This window comes from Aotus nancymaae, unplaced genomic scaffold (genome assembly GCF_030222135.1).
Source record: "Aotus nancymaae isolate 86718 unplaced genomic scaffold, 86718_ANA_hifiasm-v0.15.2.pri h1tg000014l, whole genome shotgun sequence".
Lineage (NCBI taxonomy): Eukaryota > Metazoa > Chordata > Mammalia > Primates > Aotidae > Aotus > Aotus nancymaae.
Genome location: NW_026988425.1, coordinates 44,382,847 through 44,401,820, shown reverse-complemented (window position 1 = coordinate 44,401,820; position 18,974 = coordinate 44,382,847). Strand labels below are relative to the sequence as shown.

The following is an 18,974-nucleotide window of genomic DNA, read 5'->3' as shown; positions in this document are numbered from 1 at the left end:
CTTAACATAAAATCATAAATAAATGCTAGGTATACGTAGATAGAAGTTCTGTATAAGATCAATCATGGAAAATTCCTAGAATGAATGTTTTCCTTTTTATTCATTATCCTTTTATTTAGCGATTTTGATAGCTGCCTTCTCAGAGAGTTCTGTGACACCTAAAACATATAGACTTCTAAGTTCTCCTTGTAAGATTAAGTATTAGAGAGATTTTAGGATTGTTGTTATTTATCCCAAAGAGCTAATTTACATAATTCGTAAAAAGCAACTTAATTAAAGGCATATATATGATATATATACATATGCTTAGCAACTAAAAGCCAATGAAAATTAGCATTTTAATATTAGCTTTTAAAATATAACTATCCCATGTAAAGTTAGTATAATAACCAAAAGGTTTTCACTTAATGCCTTGGTATGTCAAAGAGAAAAATTTATTTTGCCTTAGACATTACAAGAGATTTTACTTAACATATGAAATTAACAAATAATGGGAAATTATTTGGGGACGCATATATGTATACTTGATATCATGATCCATGAAATAAGCTAGTACTAGAATGATTCTGCTGTGCCTTTCTTGTGGTAGAAAGCATAAGGTCAAATTTGTGACCTTTGAATAAGGGATCTGTTTTAGAATGTCTTATCAGTTGATTGTAGCTATAGACAACGTTATTGAAGACAAATATATTTCTTTATCACCTCTAACCCCCACTTGTGATATCCATCTAAGCAAAGAATTGTGCTACTTGAAAAAGCCACTAATAAGTAGGGATGCTTGGGCAAAATTTGGAAAGATAAATCTAAAGATCTTCTAGTGGCCAAAGATGGGACAAATTGAACAACTGAATAATAAACTAGGATTGAGTTATAAACCCAAACTATAATATAAGTAACTATGATATCATACTGATATAAAAATTATTGAATCTATAAATAAATGGTGTGGGAGGGATTCCAAATAATTTGTGTAGCTGTTGTACCCTCAGGGAAGTGGGCCGTTCCTTACCTGTAGGCTGTCAATAGTAATTTCTTTCAAATAATGATTTGAGAAACCTAAGTAACATTACAGTTAAGTGATCAAAATTAACAGTCATAAATCATGTTGATAGTATGTATACTGCATATCATGTAATCTTTGCTTCTGTAGTATTCCTCTGCAATAGCCATAACCTCAGTCTAATCATGAGAAAAACATCAGACAAATCCTAATTTTTAAAGTCATTTTACAAAGTACATGACTAGTACCCCCAAAACTATGAAGGTCATCAAGAAGAAAAATAATCTGAGAAAAGTGTCATATGAAGCATAGCTAAGAAGACATACTAACTAAACTGTAATGTGGTATTCCGGACAGCATGCTGGAATAGAGAATGTACATTAGGTAAAAAGTATGAACATGAGAGTAAAGTATGGACTACAGTTAATAATGTATAAATATTTGTTCATTATTTATGATTGATGTAACATGCAAAAATTGAGAAATTAGGTATGAGATACATGGGAACTCTGTACTATCTTTGTTATTTTCTGCAATTTTGAGACTATTCTAAAGCAAAGGTTTATTCAAAAAAGAAAGATAAACAGAGCAACTTTTTAGCAGCCAAAGACCCAGAGTAGAATTAATTAACAAGGAAACAGAGATCATAGGTAAAGCTACAAACCTCTCCAATTAAAAAAAAATTGGATCTTTTACATAACATTTTTTTCTTATTTTTTACGACATAATTTGCATTTCTGAATTATTTAATATGGCAACCTTCTGTTCCAAACACAGACAACAAGGAAGTATTTTTAAATCTACTTTACTCAGTTGTGTTTTTTTCTTTTTTTTTTTTTAACTTAATTCTCTAACGACTTTTTTATTTCTTAGTGGAATTCAGTTCCTTTATTGCAAACTGGGTTGGTAATATATGTACTGATAGCCTGAGAATGAACATTTGTAACACAGTTATAAATACTAGCAAATACTTAACGTAGACAAGTGGCATCTGAAAACATCCTTCTGTCTATTCAAGCTCACTGAGGCCTAAAGAAGCTTTTACTATAATTTCTAGCTTTTGAAGCTTATTATTATTATATTAATAACTTTAAAAATAAAATTATGTAGATGAGTATAGTATAATAACTTCTAGTATTTTATGCATAAATACACTAATAATTAAGACAGCCTTTGTTTATGCACAGTAGGTATGTGATTTAGTAAGATGTTCACATTTTGCCTTAGGCATAAGCCTAGTAATCCACAGTTCCCCTGGTGTTTTTTGACTGGTCAAGTGCATTGCAATAGTCAAATCAGTTTATACATCTAGGTGCAGTATTGAATAATTTACATTCCACAACATTCTTTCTCTCCTTCTTTCCTCTCTGCCACCCTCATTTCCCCATGACATTGTTGAAATTCAGTAAAGAAAGCATTTCAAAATGCAGATTTTAATTAAAGGATTTAATAATTTTCTTGGAGTAAATATCTTTCTTATGTGGATTATAAACTTTAAACCAGCTGAGGAAAAAACCCTATTATCTTCTAACTTACATTTAGTGACTTTTTAAAGATAAAATCTTTAAACGTAACAATAACAGATTTTTTGACAGTCCTAACTCAATTTACATGAGTAGTAACTTAGAACAGAGCCATGTCAGACTTATAAAATATTCAGTCTTAATATTTAACTATTGTTTATATTGGAACACTTTACATAACATTTTACTAGTGAACTACAAATAGTTATACAACAATTGAAATTGTTTTTTTGTTCCTAAATTCTGCCTTCATAATTATTTTATGTGACTAGTAATCATCAAAGGACTGGTAGTCGTCAAAGTGGTAAGTCCTCACTTACCAAAATTTACTCAGCATATAAGTATTGAATTGCAACTATATATAACCATATAGTAGGGGCTGAAATAGATTCAAACAAGAGTAAGTCATGAATCTTGCTCTTAAGGATCTTACAGTCTAGTGGGATTGTGTGGGATGGGTTGAAGCAATTATATATAGCAATATATATAGTACTGTATATAGTACTTTATTCATATATAATGTCAGATAATCTAATGCATACTGAACATGACTTGCTGATAATAAACATTAGGCTTAATAGGACAGAGTGATTACTTCAAGCTGGAAAGTTCTGGAAAGCTAATGAAGGGAGGTGGCATTTGAACTGGACCTTAATGACAAGTGGGATTTGGGTAATGGAGTTTGGAAAGAACAGGACTTTCAGGTACAGGATAGCAAATAGATGATGACAGAACAGTAGGCAAGGGTGATGGAGCTATTAAGGAAGGTATATGGAAAATAAGCTTGTTTTCTCTAAAATAACTGCAGAATTTGAGTTTCCTGATTGATGATGCATCTAATTAGTGTTTTGCCACTTTTTTAAGGAATTAAAGCTCTTGGTGTTACATTTAAAATAATTTATATAATTTAAAATGTACTTTAAGGCTGTTACTTTTTTCTATCATCCATATTTATCAGTTACTATAATAAAGTAACTAAGATTTATGAAATTTTGTTTGAATCTGTTTTGTAAAATGTGCTGTTTGCTTCACATTTTTTTCAGTAAAAACTGATTTTAGATGATATTTTATTGTGGAGAAATTAATTGTAATTTATTGCGTGGTAGAATTATGTTAGTATATTTTTTGGCCCTAACCTTTGAAAAATGTGCATTAAAAGAAAGATCTAATCATTTCCTGTAAAAGATATGACTTTTTCTCGCTAGACAGATCTTAAAGCGATAAAGTTTATGTTGAATATAGATTGGATATTAGAGAAATGTATGTTTGCATGTTACAGCAGTGTAAATAGAGGCTTCCTTAGATTTAAATAGTGTAGGGGCATGACAATTTAAGAAATTATTCCAGTTAGAAAATGCATTGTCCAAAATTATTTCATATTTGCTAATTGAGGATGATTCTTAATAACCTTGAGCTTGAGAACTAATGCCTACGTCTCTTAAGGAAAACGCACTGCTATGTTTATAGGCTCCTTTGGGAGCAATGTTTTAAAGAAGCACAGGACCAGAAGTAGGAATTAAAATTATCTCCTAGCTTCAGTTGTTTAACTCCCAAACATATGAAATGTGTTGGATTCAGAATGTGGCAATTAACTTTTTTCATTATTGAAGAAAAATGAAAAGCTCCAATAAAGCATCATTTGAAGATTTGGCTTTTTGGGGGTTTTTTTTGCACTATGTTTCGAAATTTGCATTTCTTCCTTTTTCTTCTGTCCGTGTGGCAGATACATCACATCTATGATTCAAAGCAAATTTCTCCACTTTCGTCAATGTCTCATTTTTTCTCTTCATCTGTGACTACATTTTTCACATTTTTACTCTTCATATTTATTTATTTATTTATTATTTTTTGAGATGGAGTTTTGCTGTTGTTGCCCAAGTTGGAGTGTAGTGGCACGATCTCAGCTCACTGCAACCTCTGTCTCCCTGTTCAAGCAATTCTCCTGCCTCAGCCTCCCGAGTAGCTGGGATTACAGGCATGTCTGGCTAATTCTGTATTTTTAGTAGAGACAGGGTTTCTCCATGTTGGTCAGGGTGGTCTTGAACCCCCGACCTCAGGTGATCCACCTGCCTTGGCCTCCTAAAGTGCTGGGATTACAGGCATGAGGCAGAGTGCCCAGCCCATATTTATTTTGTTATTAAGAGTTTCCATACTATCAGCCTTAAAATATAATCAGGGTTTTCCTAGTCTTGAAAAGGAAAAAACAACTTTATACCTCCATTCAAGTTACAGAGGGGGATGGGAAACACCATAAACGCATTTTGAAAAAAATGAAAGAATAATCAAATTTCACTTATTCTAAAATGTTTTCTATGACCTTCCTATCTTTGACTTTCATTTGTTAACAGCTCCATTCCATTAACATGTGTTTATAATATCATGATATCTATAATCTCATGTGTCTCCACACAACCTATTGTTCACTGTTTGCAATTTGTTCTTTGGTACCACCTCATTACCATTGCTTTCACAATGGTAACCTATCTTTGCATGATCAATCTAAAAGTTTGATCTCTATCTACATTTCTCTCAGAGAAATTTTCATCTCAGTCTCACTTGCTGCTCCATCTTCTTGTTGGAGTGGACTTGGCTCATGACCACCATTTTGGATCTTTTCTTCTACGTATATTTTCCCCTTGGAAGACTCATGTTCCTGTATAGGTTCAGTTCTCAAATCTACACAATTCCTAAAGCTGTTTCCTTGGTCCTGGCATCACCTCTGAGTTTTAGAATATTACAGTTCCAACTGTTGTCTGCTGGGTGAATGTGAAACATATTAAAGTCATTATCTCCAAAACTGAACTTATGATCTCCCCCACATCTACTCTCAAAATGTTCAGATTATCATTTCCTGGCTTTTCTGGCATAAGATCTGGGAGTTATATTTGACTCCTTCAACTTCCTCTCTTCAAGTACATGCAATTCCACATTTTACCAATTTTTCTCTCATAAGGATTCCTTACTCCATTTCTTCTTCTTTGCCTTCTGCAAGTTAGTTTTTTTATATTAAATTTCTTTGAAGTTATTCCAACTCTCTCAATTTCTTGCTCTGACACATGATTAATTTCTACAAACTAAAACTTTTAGATTTGAGAAAACTGTTGGAAATTTTCTTAGTTTACTTTCTGTAAGGAATGAGTTAGAGACCCAGAGCAGGGGGGATTTTCTCAAGATTATAAGGTCTAGGTAATACTAAATATTAAAAATACGCCCTTCTACATTCATTGTAGTCTTCTTTCAACTATACCATACTACTGTTCTTCAGAAGTTTTTTCCCCAACACCAAGGAATTTGTTTTGGTCAATAATAAACATGAATACAACTGACAACAAGATACTAGTGGACCACTATTTTGGCTTAAGTGCAGAATTATTCTTTTATAATTATTTTAAGGGAAAGAGCAATTAATTTGGAAAATAGCAAAGCAAATATCAACATCATGCATATTACATCACATTCTTGTCACAAAATATAACACTTGCTTGACTTCTAACATCTGTAAAGGTCAGAATTTAGAAATGGCTGTCATCTAAATCCAAATTATGAATGTATCACATAGGATGCTTATGCATTTTCAGTAATACATATCTGTAGTGGAGTTAGAGATAAATGCATAATTTTGCATTTGTGACTGTGTCAGTCTGTTTTCACGGACTGCTTTAAAAATACTTGCTTTAAAAATACTACCTGAGACTGGATAATTTATGAAGGAAAGAGGTTTAATTGACTCACAATTTCACATGGCTAGGGAGGTCTCAGGAAACCTACAATCATGGCGGAAGGTGAAGAGGAAGCAAGGCACGTCTTATATGGTGGCAGGAGAGAGAGAGAGAGTGAGGGAGAAGGTGCCACACTTTTAAACCATCAGATCTCGTGAGAACCTCCTGTCATGAGAACAGCAGAAGGGAAACTGACCCCATGATCCAGTCGCCTCCCACTGGATTTCTCCCTCCACACATGGGGATTACAATTTGAGATAAGATTTGGGTGGGAACACAGAGCCAAATCATATCAGTAACTATCTGTTTTGATAATCAATACAGATTATTTTTCATTAAGCTACTCTTAGGCATATAAAGAAATTGTGCTATATCTGCGACATAAAAAAAATGTTGATTTTGGGGGGTGTAAAAATACAAAAACAAAATAAATCTGATGCATGACATTACACAGGAGAGAGCCCTGGGTTAGCCATCAGAAAATCTCCCTCCAAATCTTAGATGCCATTAACCAGTCAAGTGATCTTGGCCAAGTCACATACCATTTTAATTGTTTTAGATTTCTCATCTGTAAACATAGAATGAACAAAACATTTTTATTTGTCTCATAGAACTGGTGATAAAATGCAATGAAAATTAATACTCTGAAAATATTTTATGAATACTAAGTTGTTTTATACGAATTGGGAACATGGCTATTGTCTGAAAAACTCCTAAAATGCCTCAGTAGCTTGACAACCAAATTGGAACATAACAAGAGAGCTATAAATCTTGTTTACCTTACTAATAATGTTAGTAAGGTATTTATTTCTAAGATTTCATCAAGTTTTAATTCAGAGTATTCTAGGATGTTTGAATTTATAACTTGCAGAACATTTGTATTAATCCTAGGCATGATTTTCTTTCAATGCGTGTTTTAAAAATCAATGTAAATTTGTTAATGTCATCAGCCTCTGCTAATATTTTCCCAAACCTACAGTACATCTGACACTGTACTAGTACTTAAAATGTTTCAACTCATTACTTTTCTTGGAACTTCTTGGAAAACTCTATAGTTTTCAATGTGATGGGGGTTGTAAATCTATAGTATCTTTATTTTTTTTTAAAGTCTGACATATAATTTTTACTCAAAGAATGAATAGTATAGGAAACTAATAGCTTTCCCTTGGATATTTGTTTTGCAGCAAACAATTATGAGACTGGCAACTTCTTCTACTCACCAAGACCAGCATCTGTCTCTGGAGAGAGGTTGTAGGTCAGAGAATAACCCCTGAACTCTGATCTCATGAGAAACCACTAGGTGACCTCAGGGTCTCCTGATGGTTGAAAGTATGCCCACAAGTATTCTTACTATGGTACCTTTGTGGCTTATTTTTTGAAAGCAGCTGAGGTTTGTAGGACCAGTGAGCCCAGCCTGAGTTCCATGGCTGTTCCTCACCCTCTTACTATACTGGTCAAACTAAGTCCTCACTTTACCTTCAAATGTGTGGAATATGTCCATATTTTTTCATAGTTTTAATCTAACCAAGTTTTAGATATTTCACTTTTTAAATCTTCTCTTACACATTAGGCTTTCCATTTCCTTAATCATTCCCACCCATCACCCCCGATTTTTTCTGGTTATCTTCCAGCTTGTCTGCATTTTCATGATATTGGGGTACCCAAAACAATAAAATATTCAGGGAACAGACACATATAGACTACGATTTAGTGTTTTTATTTATTAAAGCTGCGAATATTCATCCACTAATTTATTCAATAGATATTTAAGGAGTTCACTGTAGTTGCAGACACTGTGTTAGATAGACAGTAGGGATATAATATAATGGGAAGCAGAGATATATGTGATCCCTGGCCATGTTACATTTACTGTAATTGGAGAAATAGACCTTTAAAAACAATTTTCCACACACAATACAAAAATGCAAAGCATTTTATGTATATGAAGGAAAAGACATGACTCAAGGAATGTATTACTAGGCCACCTGACCAAGTCTGAGAGTGATTTCTTCATTCAGTCTGTGAATGCTCATTTGGGTTTATTATGTACGTAGTGTGGTTGTGGCCTTTCTTTAAACGTAACAGAAGAATGACATGGTTGTTGCCTAATATAGAAATATCTAGGGGTGGCTTATGAGAAATCATGCCCACACAAATGTTTTTGTAATCTTATATGAGATGTTAATAAATATCTTTAGGACACATTGCTATGTTTTATTGACTAGTCATTAAAACTCTGAGCAAAAACAGCATGATGGCTAAGGAAACAGTTTTACTTCAAATCCTCCTAAACCCTTTTTTATATTGCCGGTTTTCCACCCCCTCATTTTCACCTAAATAGATATTCTGGAGGCACCACTGCTTGTCCTGGGATTAGATTTAACACATTCTAAGGTTCATAGGCTACAGAAGTTCAATCGAAAGAGTACAGTAACTGGCTCAGAGACCTTGGGATTAGGCTGGGGGAGTTGGTAGCTCACTTCAGCCTGGAGAATGTCAAGAAGAGGAGAGAAGTGGAAGGGAGAGTACTGGAGAGTAGTTCCAGGGAGCAGTTACGCAGAAGACGTTTTAAAAAGGAGGTGTGAAGGCTAAGTAATTAGATTAGCCTGTCTAAAGCTCCTTGATCAGGTTGAGGATTAGTGAGAGTAAGGGTCAGAGAAATTGGACAGATTGGATAGAAATGTAAATTAAGACATTTACATCAGTTTCAAATTGCCAAGAGTTTTGGCATAGTTTAATTCTCATATTCTATAGGTTGATATTTTCTCTTTTAATCTTTTCTGTTATTACGTGACACCATATGGATTTTGAAATAATGACTTTTGAGTTAGTAATCTGCAAACACAACAAAATTATTATTTTAAGAATTGCTATTTTTGATGTGTATATAAGATCAATTCTTGTGTTTCTGCTTTTTTTTTAACCAATTATCTCTGTTACCAAAAAAAGTCTGAGATTTTATTTCTTCACAAGTTTTTTGTTTTTGTTGTTTGCTTTTTAAGCTGTTGAAGAAACCAGACACAGCCTGTCACTTAAATTACCAGAAGGTAGAAGTCATATCTTTTAAAAAGTGAACCAAAATGTGCAAATTACAGAAACTTTTTGCAGAATTTAGTAAATTTATAAATAATTTAAAAAGTCTCTCTAAGTTACCGGCCTACATAAAAAAGCATGTGCAACTTCTGCCTACTGATGGGATTCTGCTGTTTGTTGAGGAACATCATATCATCCATATGTGTATTTTCTACTGAAGCAAAAAAGATTTAATAAGTATCACTAAATGATGAAGGAAAGGGTGAAAGAAAACAGGACAAAAACATTTCTTATTATACCTATGCAGAAACATACATACATACAGTTCTTTGTGGGTACTGTAGTGAATTGGAGTGGGTATTCATTTGATTCATTTGTTAAGTGATGGAAAATTTCTCACTCTACTGGCAGTTCTGCTTAAAGTATGCTGTAGGATTGATGTGAATTGCTCAGAGAATTAAAGAAACACAGTCTTTAATTCTTTAATATTCCATAGCAAATGTTACTCTGCCCACACACCCTCGATATTTGTTACAGACCTGGAAACATATGCTCCTGGTAGAATCATTTTCTTCCTTGACACATCACCCATTCTGCTGCATCAGATAATACGCAGCTGCCAGTGGGTGAAAACCTCAATGCAGTATAAGTATCAAATAACATCTTAAAACATACTGTTTTAGGGAAAAGAACATATACTAAATGGAAATGGCATTCTTATTTATCCCTGTAGGGCTCAAAATCTGTAGAAATGAGTAGTATTTAACTTCAAAAATTTGTTATTAAAATAAATAAGTAGACATCAATTATTTTAGAATATCATTTTGAAGGAAAAATATATTATGAAATTTATAATAATAAACAGAACTTAACACTTTTTAAATTGAGATTTTATTTGATCACATTCTTGGCTGTCTGTGATCATGAGCCTACATTTTAATTGGGAAAGCAAAGACTTGAAAATATATTAGGAGCAAACTCTTGGGATACCATTGGATTTATTTTATATTATAACATCTAAAACATTAGCTGAAAAAGTAAATATGCCACCAGACCTTTTAACTTTCATGCAATTTAATCCCTTTATCCTCTACCTTTTGTCTAATTCTCTTGGTATTCCTTCTGGTAACCCCGGGACTAGCACTAGGTTTACTGCTCAATGAATGTTTGCAGTGTTGTTACGTACACAGAAGACTTGATCACTCTCCTTTTTGTCTTTTAGGAGTGCCCTTTATAAAGCCTATCATAGAACTTAGACTATTTTATAGGGCATTATTGATTTGTTCATGTTTTCTTGAGGATTAGGCTGTATCCAGTTCTAGTTGGAGGCATAGTGCCAAGTCCAGGAAACAGCACGTTTGTTGACAAATTAATATTTGTGCCATGATAAATATGCGACCCCAGGATTCCTTAGCAAATGCTTTCCTTACATTTCTTTAATACTAGAACTTACTTAAAAGATGACCAATTGATTATCTCTTTTGGAAACCCAGAGTACCTATGGTGTGAAATGTACGGAACATGTCTTAAATTCTCTTTTAGTCATATTTAACTGCTTCATGTTAGGCATATTAGGTCTTCATTTTTTTGGAGGTCCTTGAGGGCAGAATTTGTATATAGTTTGTGTATACATTTCTCACAGTACTTAGAACAATACATGCTGTGTACATATTTTTTGACATTATTATATTGTAGCTATTTGGAGAGAATATTTGGTACTACATTTGACTCTTGTTTCTCAAGTGTTTTTTTGCATTTAGAGGATATTAACTGACTTTAGTCAATGCACTAGTGAGATCTCTTTGCGGGCTAAGGCAGAAATAATTCAGAAATCCCTTTTGAAACAGGCAATCTCATAGCTCCTCTGTTTAGAAGTTGTGTGCTACTATATGGGCATAAGCACAGGAGAGCTATCTCTGAGTCTCTGGGAATGTAGGCAAACTCTTAGTGGCTTCTGTATCAAAAGGCGTAGAGACCAAAGGCCTGACATTGAGCTGTACCTGTAGCATCATAGCCTATTCCCCTTCTTTTGTGAAAACAATTATGTAAACTATCTGCTTAGATGGGTGACTGATAAGAATAGGTGTAAGAGTTGTCATTGCTTTTCTATTAAGTATACAATTTTAAAAAAGAATTCTCTTAAATTCTTAAATTATTTATCTGAATATGGCGGGAAGAGTGAAAGTACAGAAATTGGTCTTGGGTTCAAAATCAATTTGCATGATTTTCTGCTTGCAAGAATTTAAGAAATGTCCTTGATTAGATGGTTTCGGTTTTCCTCTTTTCAAACTTAGACAAGGTTGCGTACCTCTTTGGCTGTTTTAATATCAAACAAGACCATGTCTTTAAAGTGTCTATTAGCTAATAAATATTTTATTTATTAGATAATACTTTATTTAATGTTTAATACTTTATAGCCCTAATGCTGCACCCTTAATATTCGGTAACATAAATTGTTATATCTAGAAATCAGGATCATAAACACATTCCAAAGCTTCCAGAAAACATGGACATTTTAAAGACTGAAGGGCACAATTATGTGCTTGATTCAGTACTGTCCATCACACCCACAAACTGGAACAATAATGCAAATGATATGTATGGCAGTGGCAGCTTACAACTTAACAAAGAGAATAAAGATTTTTGAGATCTATAGAGTAACAAGAAACACAGGGAGGTGACTTGTATTATCAGCAAGAGGAAAAATAAACTGGGTGGTTTGAAAATAGGCAGTGTGGTGGGAGAATTACAATAGCAATGAGGGGGAAATCCATCTGAAATTAAAACTGGACAGTATTTTTGCTTTCCTTAAAAGAATAAATTGTCAAGAGTTAGAAGTAGGAAATAAAATTTAAAAAACACCCAATGGTCCATCAAATAAAACTACTTAGAATTTAAGGAGTAGTTTTAAATTAAACTTTCTGGAGAGCTCTAAATCTAAACACCAGGAGCTATTTTGTACATTATTTCTAAATAATTTAAATTAAGGATTTTTTAAATGGAAAATTTACATGTCCTTATAAAGATAGAATGCTGCAGAATAGATGTACTTAATGCCCAGGGAGTTCTTCTCCATCCTATATCCTTTGATTAAAGCTATAGGCTTACAGAAATATAATTCATGGGCTATATTTCGGGGGGAGCAGATGTTTGGATTCTGCAAAATGAAACTTGTGGCCTTCATTTGAAGTGAATTTGAATAACACAATGTAAGTCCCCTTGAATGATATCTTTGTTCTTGTTGTCTAAAGAAAGAAGATTAAAACAGTTTAAAAACGTGTCATAATTCTACCATTTGAGAAAAAACAAAGGCTTCTACCTGATTAATTTTGAAATCATCCAAAAGAACAAATGATCATAATTATTTTAACTAGGATTGTGTAATGCTATAATAAACCCTCATTAACACAGATACTAATTTGGAATTTAATCATTGGGAAATCAGCAGTATGTATACTATTTGCTAGGTAACTTAAGTATAAAGATGACTGGCATTTAATTTTGCTGGGAATAAGGGCTAAAACAGTATTTTTGGATACTGCTTATTAAGCAGTCTTTATTAAATTATTGTTGACATCATATTATGGCAGGGTATTCACTGTTCAGTAGTAGATGCACTCAGATGCTGAAAATCATGTAGAGAAATTAGGATAGGCATTTGGGACAAGAGGAGACCAACTCCAATTGGGATGGGGATCAGGTGAAAGGGAGTTCTGTGAAGGAGCTGGAATTTATTCAACTGTTGAAGTAATATCAGGCTATGTAGAGATTGTTATTTTTATGCTATTTTTCAAAACATATGTACCTAATCATTAGGCTATTAGATATTGAAAATTGAGTCAATTTTAAATAACATTTGGGACCTGATTTTTTATTAAAAAATTAAATCCAGCTGGGTATTTATTTTATTTATGCAGATTGATAAATAAGTTGTTACAAACATGTGCTTAATTCCTGTTTCATATCTAGAAAATAATTGTTATCAAGAGATCATTCTTCTAAATACAATGGTCCAAACTTTTATAATGCAGCTAGTGATGTTTATTAATCTCCCAGACCACCACTAATTTTGAAACCAGTGGGACTTCACAAAAGCAGCACACTAGGTCTGTATGTCAGCCAAAGAGGTGCTAGATTTGATGAGAAATTATCAAAAGCATTTATATTTTGGGAATTCTATTTCTTCAATTCTGGTAAATAACAAATATTTATTTCATCAGAGAGAGGGAAGAAGAGAACTTTCATTTACTATTTAGAGAAAATTGTGAATACAAGCACCTTTAGTAGCAGTAAAGTATGCTGATTATTTAAATCTCATTAAAGCTTTAGGTTAGAAATGTCTGACATCAGGGTGTTACAACTAGAGCAGATATCCTAAGCAACTGGGTCTGGGGACATTCAGAAGAGTGGGAAGTTTTTGTCAGGAACAAGGAGGAATTCTCCTTACCACAAACATTAGAGGGATGCATGTGTGTAGAGAAAAAAAATGTATGACTGAATTTGGAATTCTTCTTGATTTAGTATCATGGATTTAATGCCACTTACTCTCTTCTAAAAACCTATATAGAAAGATACATTCTACATTAAAATAATAAGTGGCCTATCAAAATTATTTTATTAGTAGTTAATATTATACTTATTGGTGCTAATATATCATGGATTAAATGCCACTTTCTCTCTTATAAAAACCTATATAGAAAGATATGTTCTACATTAAAAAATAAGTGGCCTGTCAAAATTATTTTATTAGTAGTTAATATTATACTTATTAGTGCTAATATATTATAATTTGAAATATTATTTTATTTAGCCTATTTTATATATTTCCATTAAAAAGGTAAAATAGTTACCTAGTTTATGACTTTGCTGTAATTATAAAGATCATTAGTTTTCAGTGAGTGTCCTCTCTGCTTTGCTGGTATTTCAGAGAAAGGAAGTTTCTACATAACAGTTTCCTTCTCCACCCCCTTCAATTGATGGGGATTTATTATAAGGAAGGAGAAATGAGTAAAGAATCCTATCAATGTTGAAGTCAGGCTTTGTAGAGAACGAAAACCTTGTTCAGGATACTACAGAGATTCCAGTGTAAGATAGAACTCCCAAGCTACCATTTTTGGGTCATGGCTTCTCTTCTAACACAGGTTCTGTATGCTACACTTTACATACACTATTGCATATAGTCCTCATGCAGAGTAACTCTAAGGGTAGTAGAAAAAAATAGAAATTTATGGCAGCCAAGTATCTTGCTCCAAATCATACAGTTAACTCTGGTCTGCCTTCAAAGTCCAACGAAGTACTTTTACAAATACCATTTCTCTGGGGCAGGATGAATAGAAGTAGATAGATTATACAAAATGTCAAATCATGTGTCAAATACACAACTCCTTTGTTTTTTAGATATCTAACCTAAGAGCATATTTCTAACCTCTTTGTATCCTATTTTATTTATTTTAATGTATTTTGTTGTAAAAAACTCTCAATAAGTAAAATCCAGATTTATATGCAAAAAAAATTAAGAAATTATTATTTACTTTGTTAATGGCTCTTTGGCTTATTATAAAATGTTTTCTTTAAATATCCCCCATTAAAGTTTATGTTTTTATTTAAAATCCAATTAATAAATATTTTTTAACATTTGCTATCTTAGATGCTATCTTATAGCAGAAAATATATAGAAGACATGATATAGTTTTGAACTTTAAATAACTTAAGTCCAGTAATGATGGAAGAAACACATATAAATAATTAGTAATAGAATCAAAAATAAATTAGGAAGCATGTTGAGAATATATGCTTCTCTGGGGTTTGTAAAAAAAAAAACTAACAAATGAGGGGAAACAAGGATGAATAGGAAAAGCTCGTGATTTTTAGGGAAGTGAAACTACTCACATATGTACATGTCACTATGTGTTTGCCATATAATGTACAACAACAGTGAACCCTAATGTAAACTGTGGGCTTTGGGTGATAATGAGGTATCAGTGTAGGCTTGTCAGTTGTAACAAATGGTTTTTTATGGTGGTGGATGTTGTTAATAGGGAGGGGCTGTACATGTGTAGGGGCAGGGGGTATATGAGAAATCTCTGTACACTCAACTCAAGTTTGCCATGAACCTAAAACTACTGTAAAAATAAAGTCTACTAAACAAACAACAACAAAAAAAAAAAACAAAAGCAAAAACCTGCAAAAAACTAAGAAACTCATTGCTAGAATGGGATTTGAGGGAGAAGTAGAATGCTGTTAGGTAGAAAGATAGGTGGAATGGAAGTAATCATACCTCCTATATGTGTACCTAGATAGGCATGAGGGCAAAGCATGAGCAAATGCTCTCTTGCCTAAGATATGGGATGCTTGTGCTCAGTTCTTAAAAGAGGAAGCTGGAAAGGCAGGAGTAGGCCATATCATGGAGTGCCTTGACAAAGTTGTTTTCATTTAATTGAGAGAGTCATTGCTGGTTATTGACCTAGCAAATTGATTGTTAGGTAAGTTGCTTTGGGAGTGGTGGGACTTGATTAGAAAGAGTAGACAGGAGACTCATGACGAATTTTAAGCAAAAGGTAGCTCTGCCCAGACCAGAGAAATAATAATGGGAATGGAAGGTGGGGATAGATAGGAAAAATATGGTAATAAAATGTGTGAGATATAGAAATTGAGAGTTAAGGAAAAGAAGGAGCTTGGGTGTCTAAGAGAAATTTTTAGAGTAAAGAGCTAGAAAGAAAGTTTCATGGGCAATTGAGTAAGACATTTTTCATGGGGTCAATTTTCAAGAACCCATTTTTTTTTAATTTAAAGAAGGTATATTGAACTTCTAGAATAGGTGATAATTGTGTTTTCTTTGGTTACCTAAGGAATGAATCCATGCTAACTAAAGACAGTGTTATATAAGCATAGAATAGCACTTGTGGTTTTGTCTACAAAATAGAGTCAATGTTACTTTAAAAGGATATTACAGGGTTTAACAGAGCTTCCTACTGGTATTGAGATATCTAATGGCTTCAGACTATATTACATATTGCTAGCAAAAAGCTATGGTGTGATAAGCATTATTACTGTAATAAAGAATGAATGGTACTTTCTTTTTATCTCTATTGCTCTGAGGGATGGGATATTAGTTTTCCTTCAGAAAAAAGCTTCTATCTTAATTACAGAAATGCAAAGATGTATATAGTAATGAATATTTTTCATTAGGCTGCTGGGTGCTTCTCACAAAATTAGATTTCTTTTGGTGGGTGAGGAAAGGTAAATGGGTACTGACTAGGTCACCTGCATTGTGTGCCACAATTATAGGCCAGGCCCTGGGATTAGCATATATTTTTCATTTAATCCACAAAACCCTGTGCATTTGGTTCTATAATAATCTTCGTTGAACAGATTAGAAAATGTAAAATAAAAGAATTTAAGTGACTTGTTTCTAAATAAAACAGCTGGTAAGACTTTCCGAATGAGGACAGCTGCAGTGGGAATTGTAAAGTGCAAATGGATGAAAACAACATACATTTAGGTGTGAAAACTAAGCAGCCATGGTAAGCAATGGGATATGTGCTTGAGTAGATTTGGGGCCAAGAGTTATTTAGGATGGCTCCATGATTTCTGGCTTGCAAATCACATATAAAGTTGTTCCATTCCCTGAGATAGGGGATATGTGAGGAATATATGTGGGAGAGGAGATTATGAGTTTCAGCTTAGGCAGGCTGTTTGAGATGAGTGTGAGATATGCCAGGAGAGAGATTTAACGGGTTGCTGATTATGAGGATTAGGAGGCTTAGAAGATAGGAATGGACTGAAGATAAAGCTTTTGGGGTCATCGGTTACAAATTAATTATTAAAGACACGGATGAGTATATAATATTTGTCAAGGGCACTGTGTAGAATAGAAGATGAAAGATGTGTGACACCCAGGGGAACAACAGCCTTGAAGAGGAGGGCAGAGAGAGAAGCTTACAGAAGGGACTTGTTAGGAGTGCCCAGGAGTGAAAAATCCTCAGTGTAGACAGAGTTTCATTTTAGAGTTTAGTGATGCCATTTCTTTGTGAAATAGCTATTACAATATTGCACCTCCTCTACATCTCTCCTCTGTCATTATTATGTTGAATGGCACCTTTTGCATTTCCACTGTGAGAAGAAGATACAAAATCATTTCATTTAAACTACCAGTGCATGTTGTATGACTGACATGGGTATTTGTATACTTATTTCAAAAATTACAGATAAGTTTTGACAGAAATACTGGTGGAATCTTCAAAATGATAAACGTTTATCCTTTACAACATCCTGAGTCTGGAAACAGGGGAGATAGGGCTTATTACAGTTCTTTCTTCAACTACTACTTTTATTTCAGGAGTCATTCATTCATAATTGCAGATGATAGTAACTTTGAAAGGTTTATACGAATATATACCTCACCAAAATGTAGCTAAAACAGTCTAAGTAGGAGTGCTCATGTAAAACAAAAATATCTTGGTTAACAGACATTTTTATCATGGAAGTTTATATGGTTTATGCAAACCTGCTCAAAGAGCATACCTATGACTAGGATAAAGTAGCTCATGTTCTTGGAAACATTTCATGATTATATAGTTGTGTTAGTTTTTTTTTTCATTTTTAGAAGTAGACACTATACCAACTATAAATATTTGATTAACGACAGCGTCAACAGACTGAGAGAACCCCCATAAAAATAACATTATGGTTATGTCAATTAATTTAGTTAAGCTATATTCTCTCAATTTTAATGTAAGCTGAGATAACAGTATTTCAAAAGGTAATTAGTAGTCATAGGCATGTTCAAAATTAAATTAGAAATGTTAAAGAAAGAATTTTTTTAGCCTGGCATGGTGGGCGCCTGTAATGCCAGCTACTCGGAGGCTGAGACGAGAGAATTACTTGAACTCCGGAGGCGGAGTTTGCAGTGAGACGAGATCGTGCCATTGCACTCCAGCCTGGGCAACAAGAGTGAAACTCCATCTCAAAACAAACAAACAAAAAAAATGAAAATATTTTTAGAGAAATAGTGGCAATAAATTTAAAGTAGTTGTTCAGTACAGCAGTAATAAAAACACAAATTTTGGGTAGATTCTGTTTTCAAATCTGGAGTAGAACCTGTTCAGTTCTTTTTAGCATCAGACCAAAATTAGTTTTCTTATTTCAAGCAAAAGAAGAAAAGAAAGCATAAGTATTTGGAGTACTGCAAAGCTCCAGGGTATTCTAGACTCCATGGCAAACCTAATCTGTATTTATTGAGATAAATCTGCAGTACCAAAATTAATTGCTAGAGTATCCTATTTATTTCAGTTTTTTTCTAATCTATGGTAAATGGACATGTAAAATAATTCAAAATGCCTCAAAAGAGCCTTCCCAAAGACATTCTTATAGATCTTCCAGTCTTACACGTCCTTCTAGTTTCTGTGTATATTTTGTATTAACTATAAGGCAGGTTGCTTTTTTTGCCTCTTTACTAAATAAATGGGGATATGAATGTTCTTGATTTTATTTGTATAATGCTTCATATCACATAATTTTTAGAATTCTGTAATAATAATGCCTTGGTTTAGGAATATATTAATTTTACTTATATTTAAACATATAGCCATTTAAGGAATCACATTTTTTTTCTTACAAAACCATTTCTTTGTTATTTTACTTACTGATCTCATTATATGTCAGTAATAATTTTTCATGGGGGGAATAGGCTGGTTATTT

At 33.2% G+C, this 18,974-nt stretch overlaps 1 protein-coding gene across 1 annotated transcript in view; it reads left to right on the top strand.

The window, feature by feature from the left end:
- The window catches only part of HCN1 (hyperpolarization activated cyclic nucleotide gated potassium channel 1), a 388,448-nt gene that overhangs the window by 25,892 nt on the left and 343,582 nt on the right, over positions 1 to 18,974 (top strand). The gene's annotated exons all lie outside the window — the stretch shown is intronic.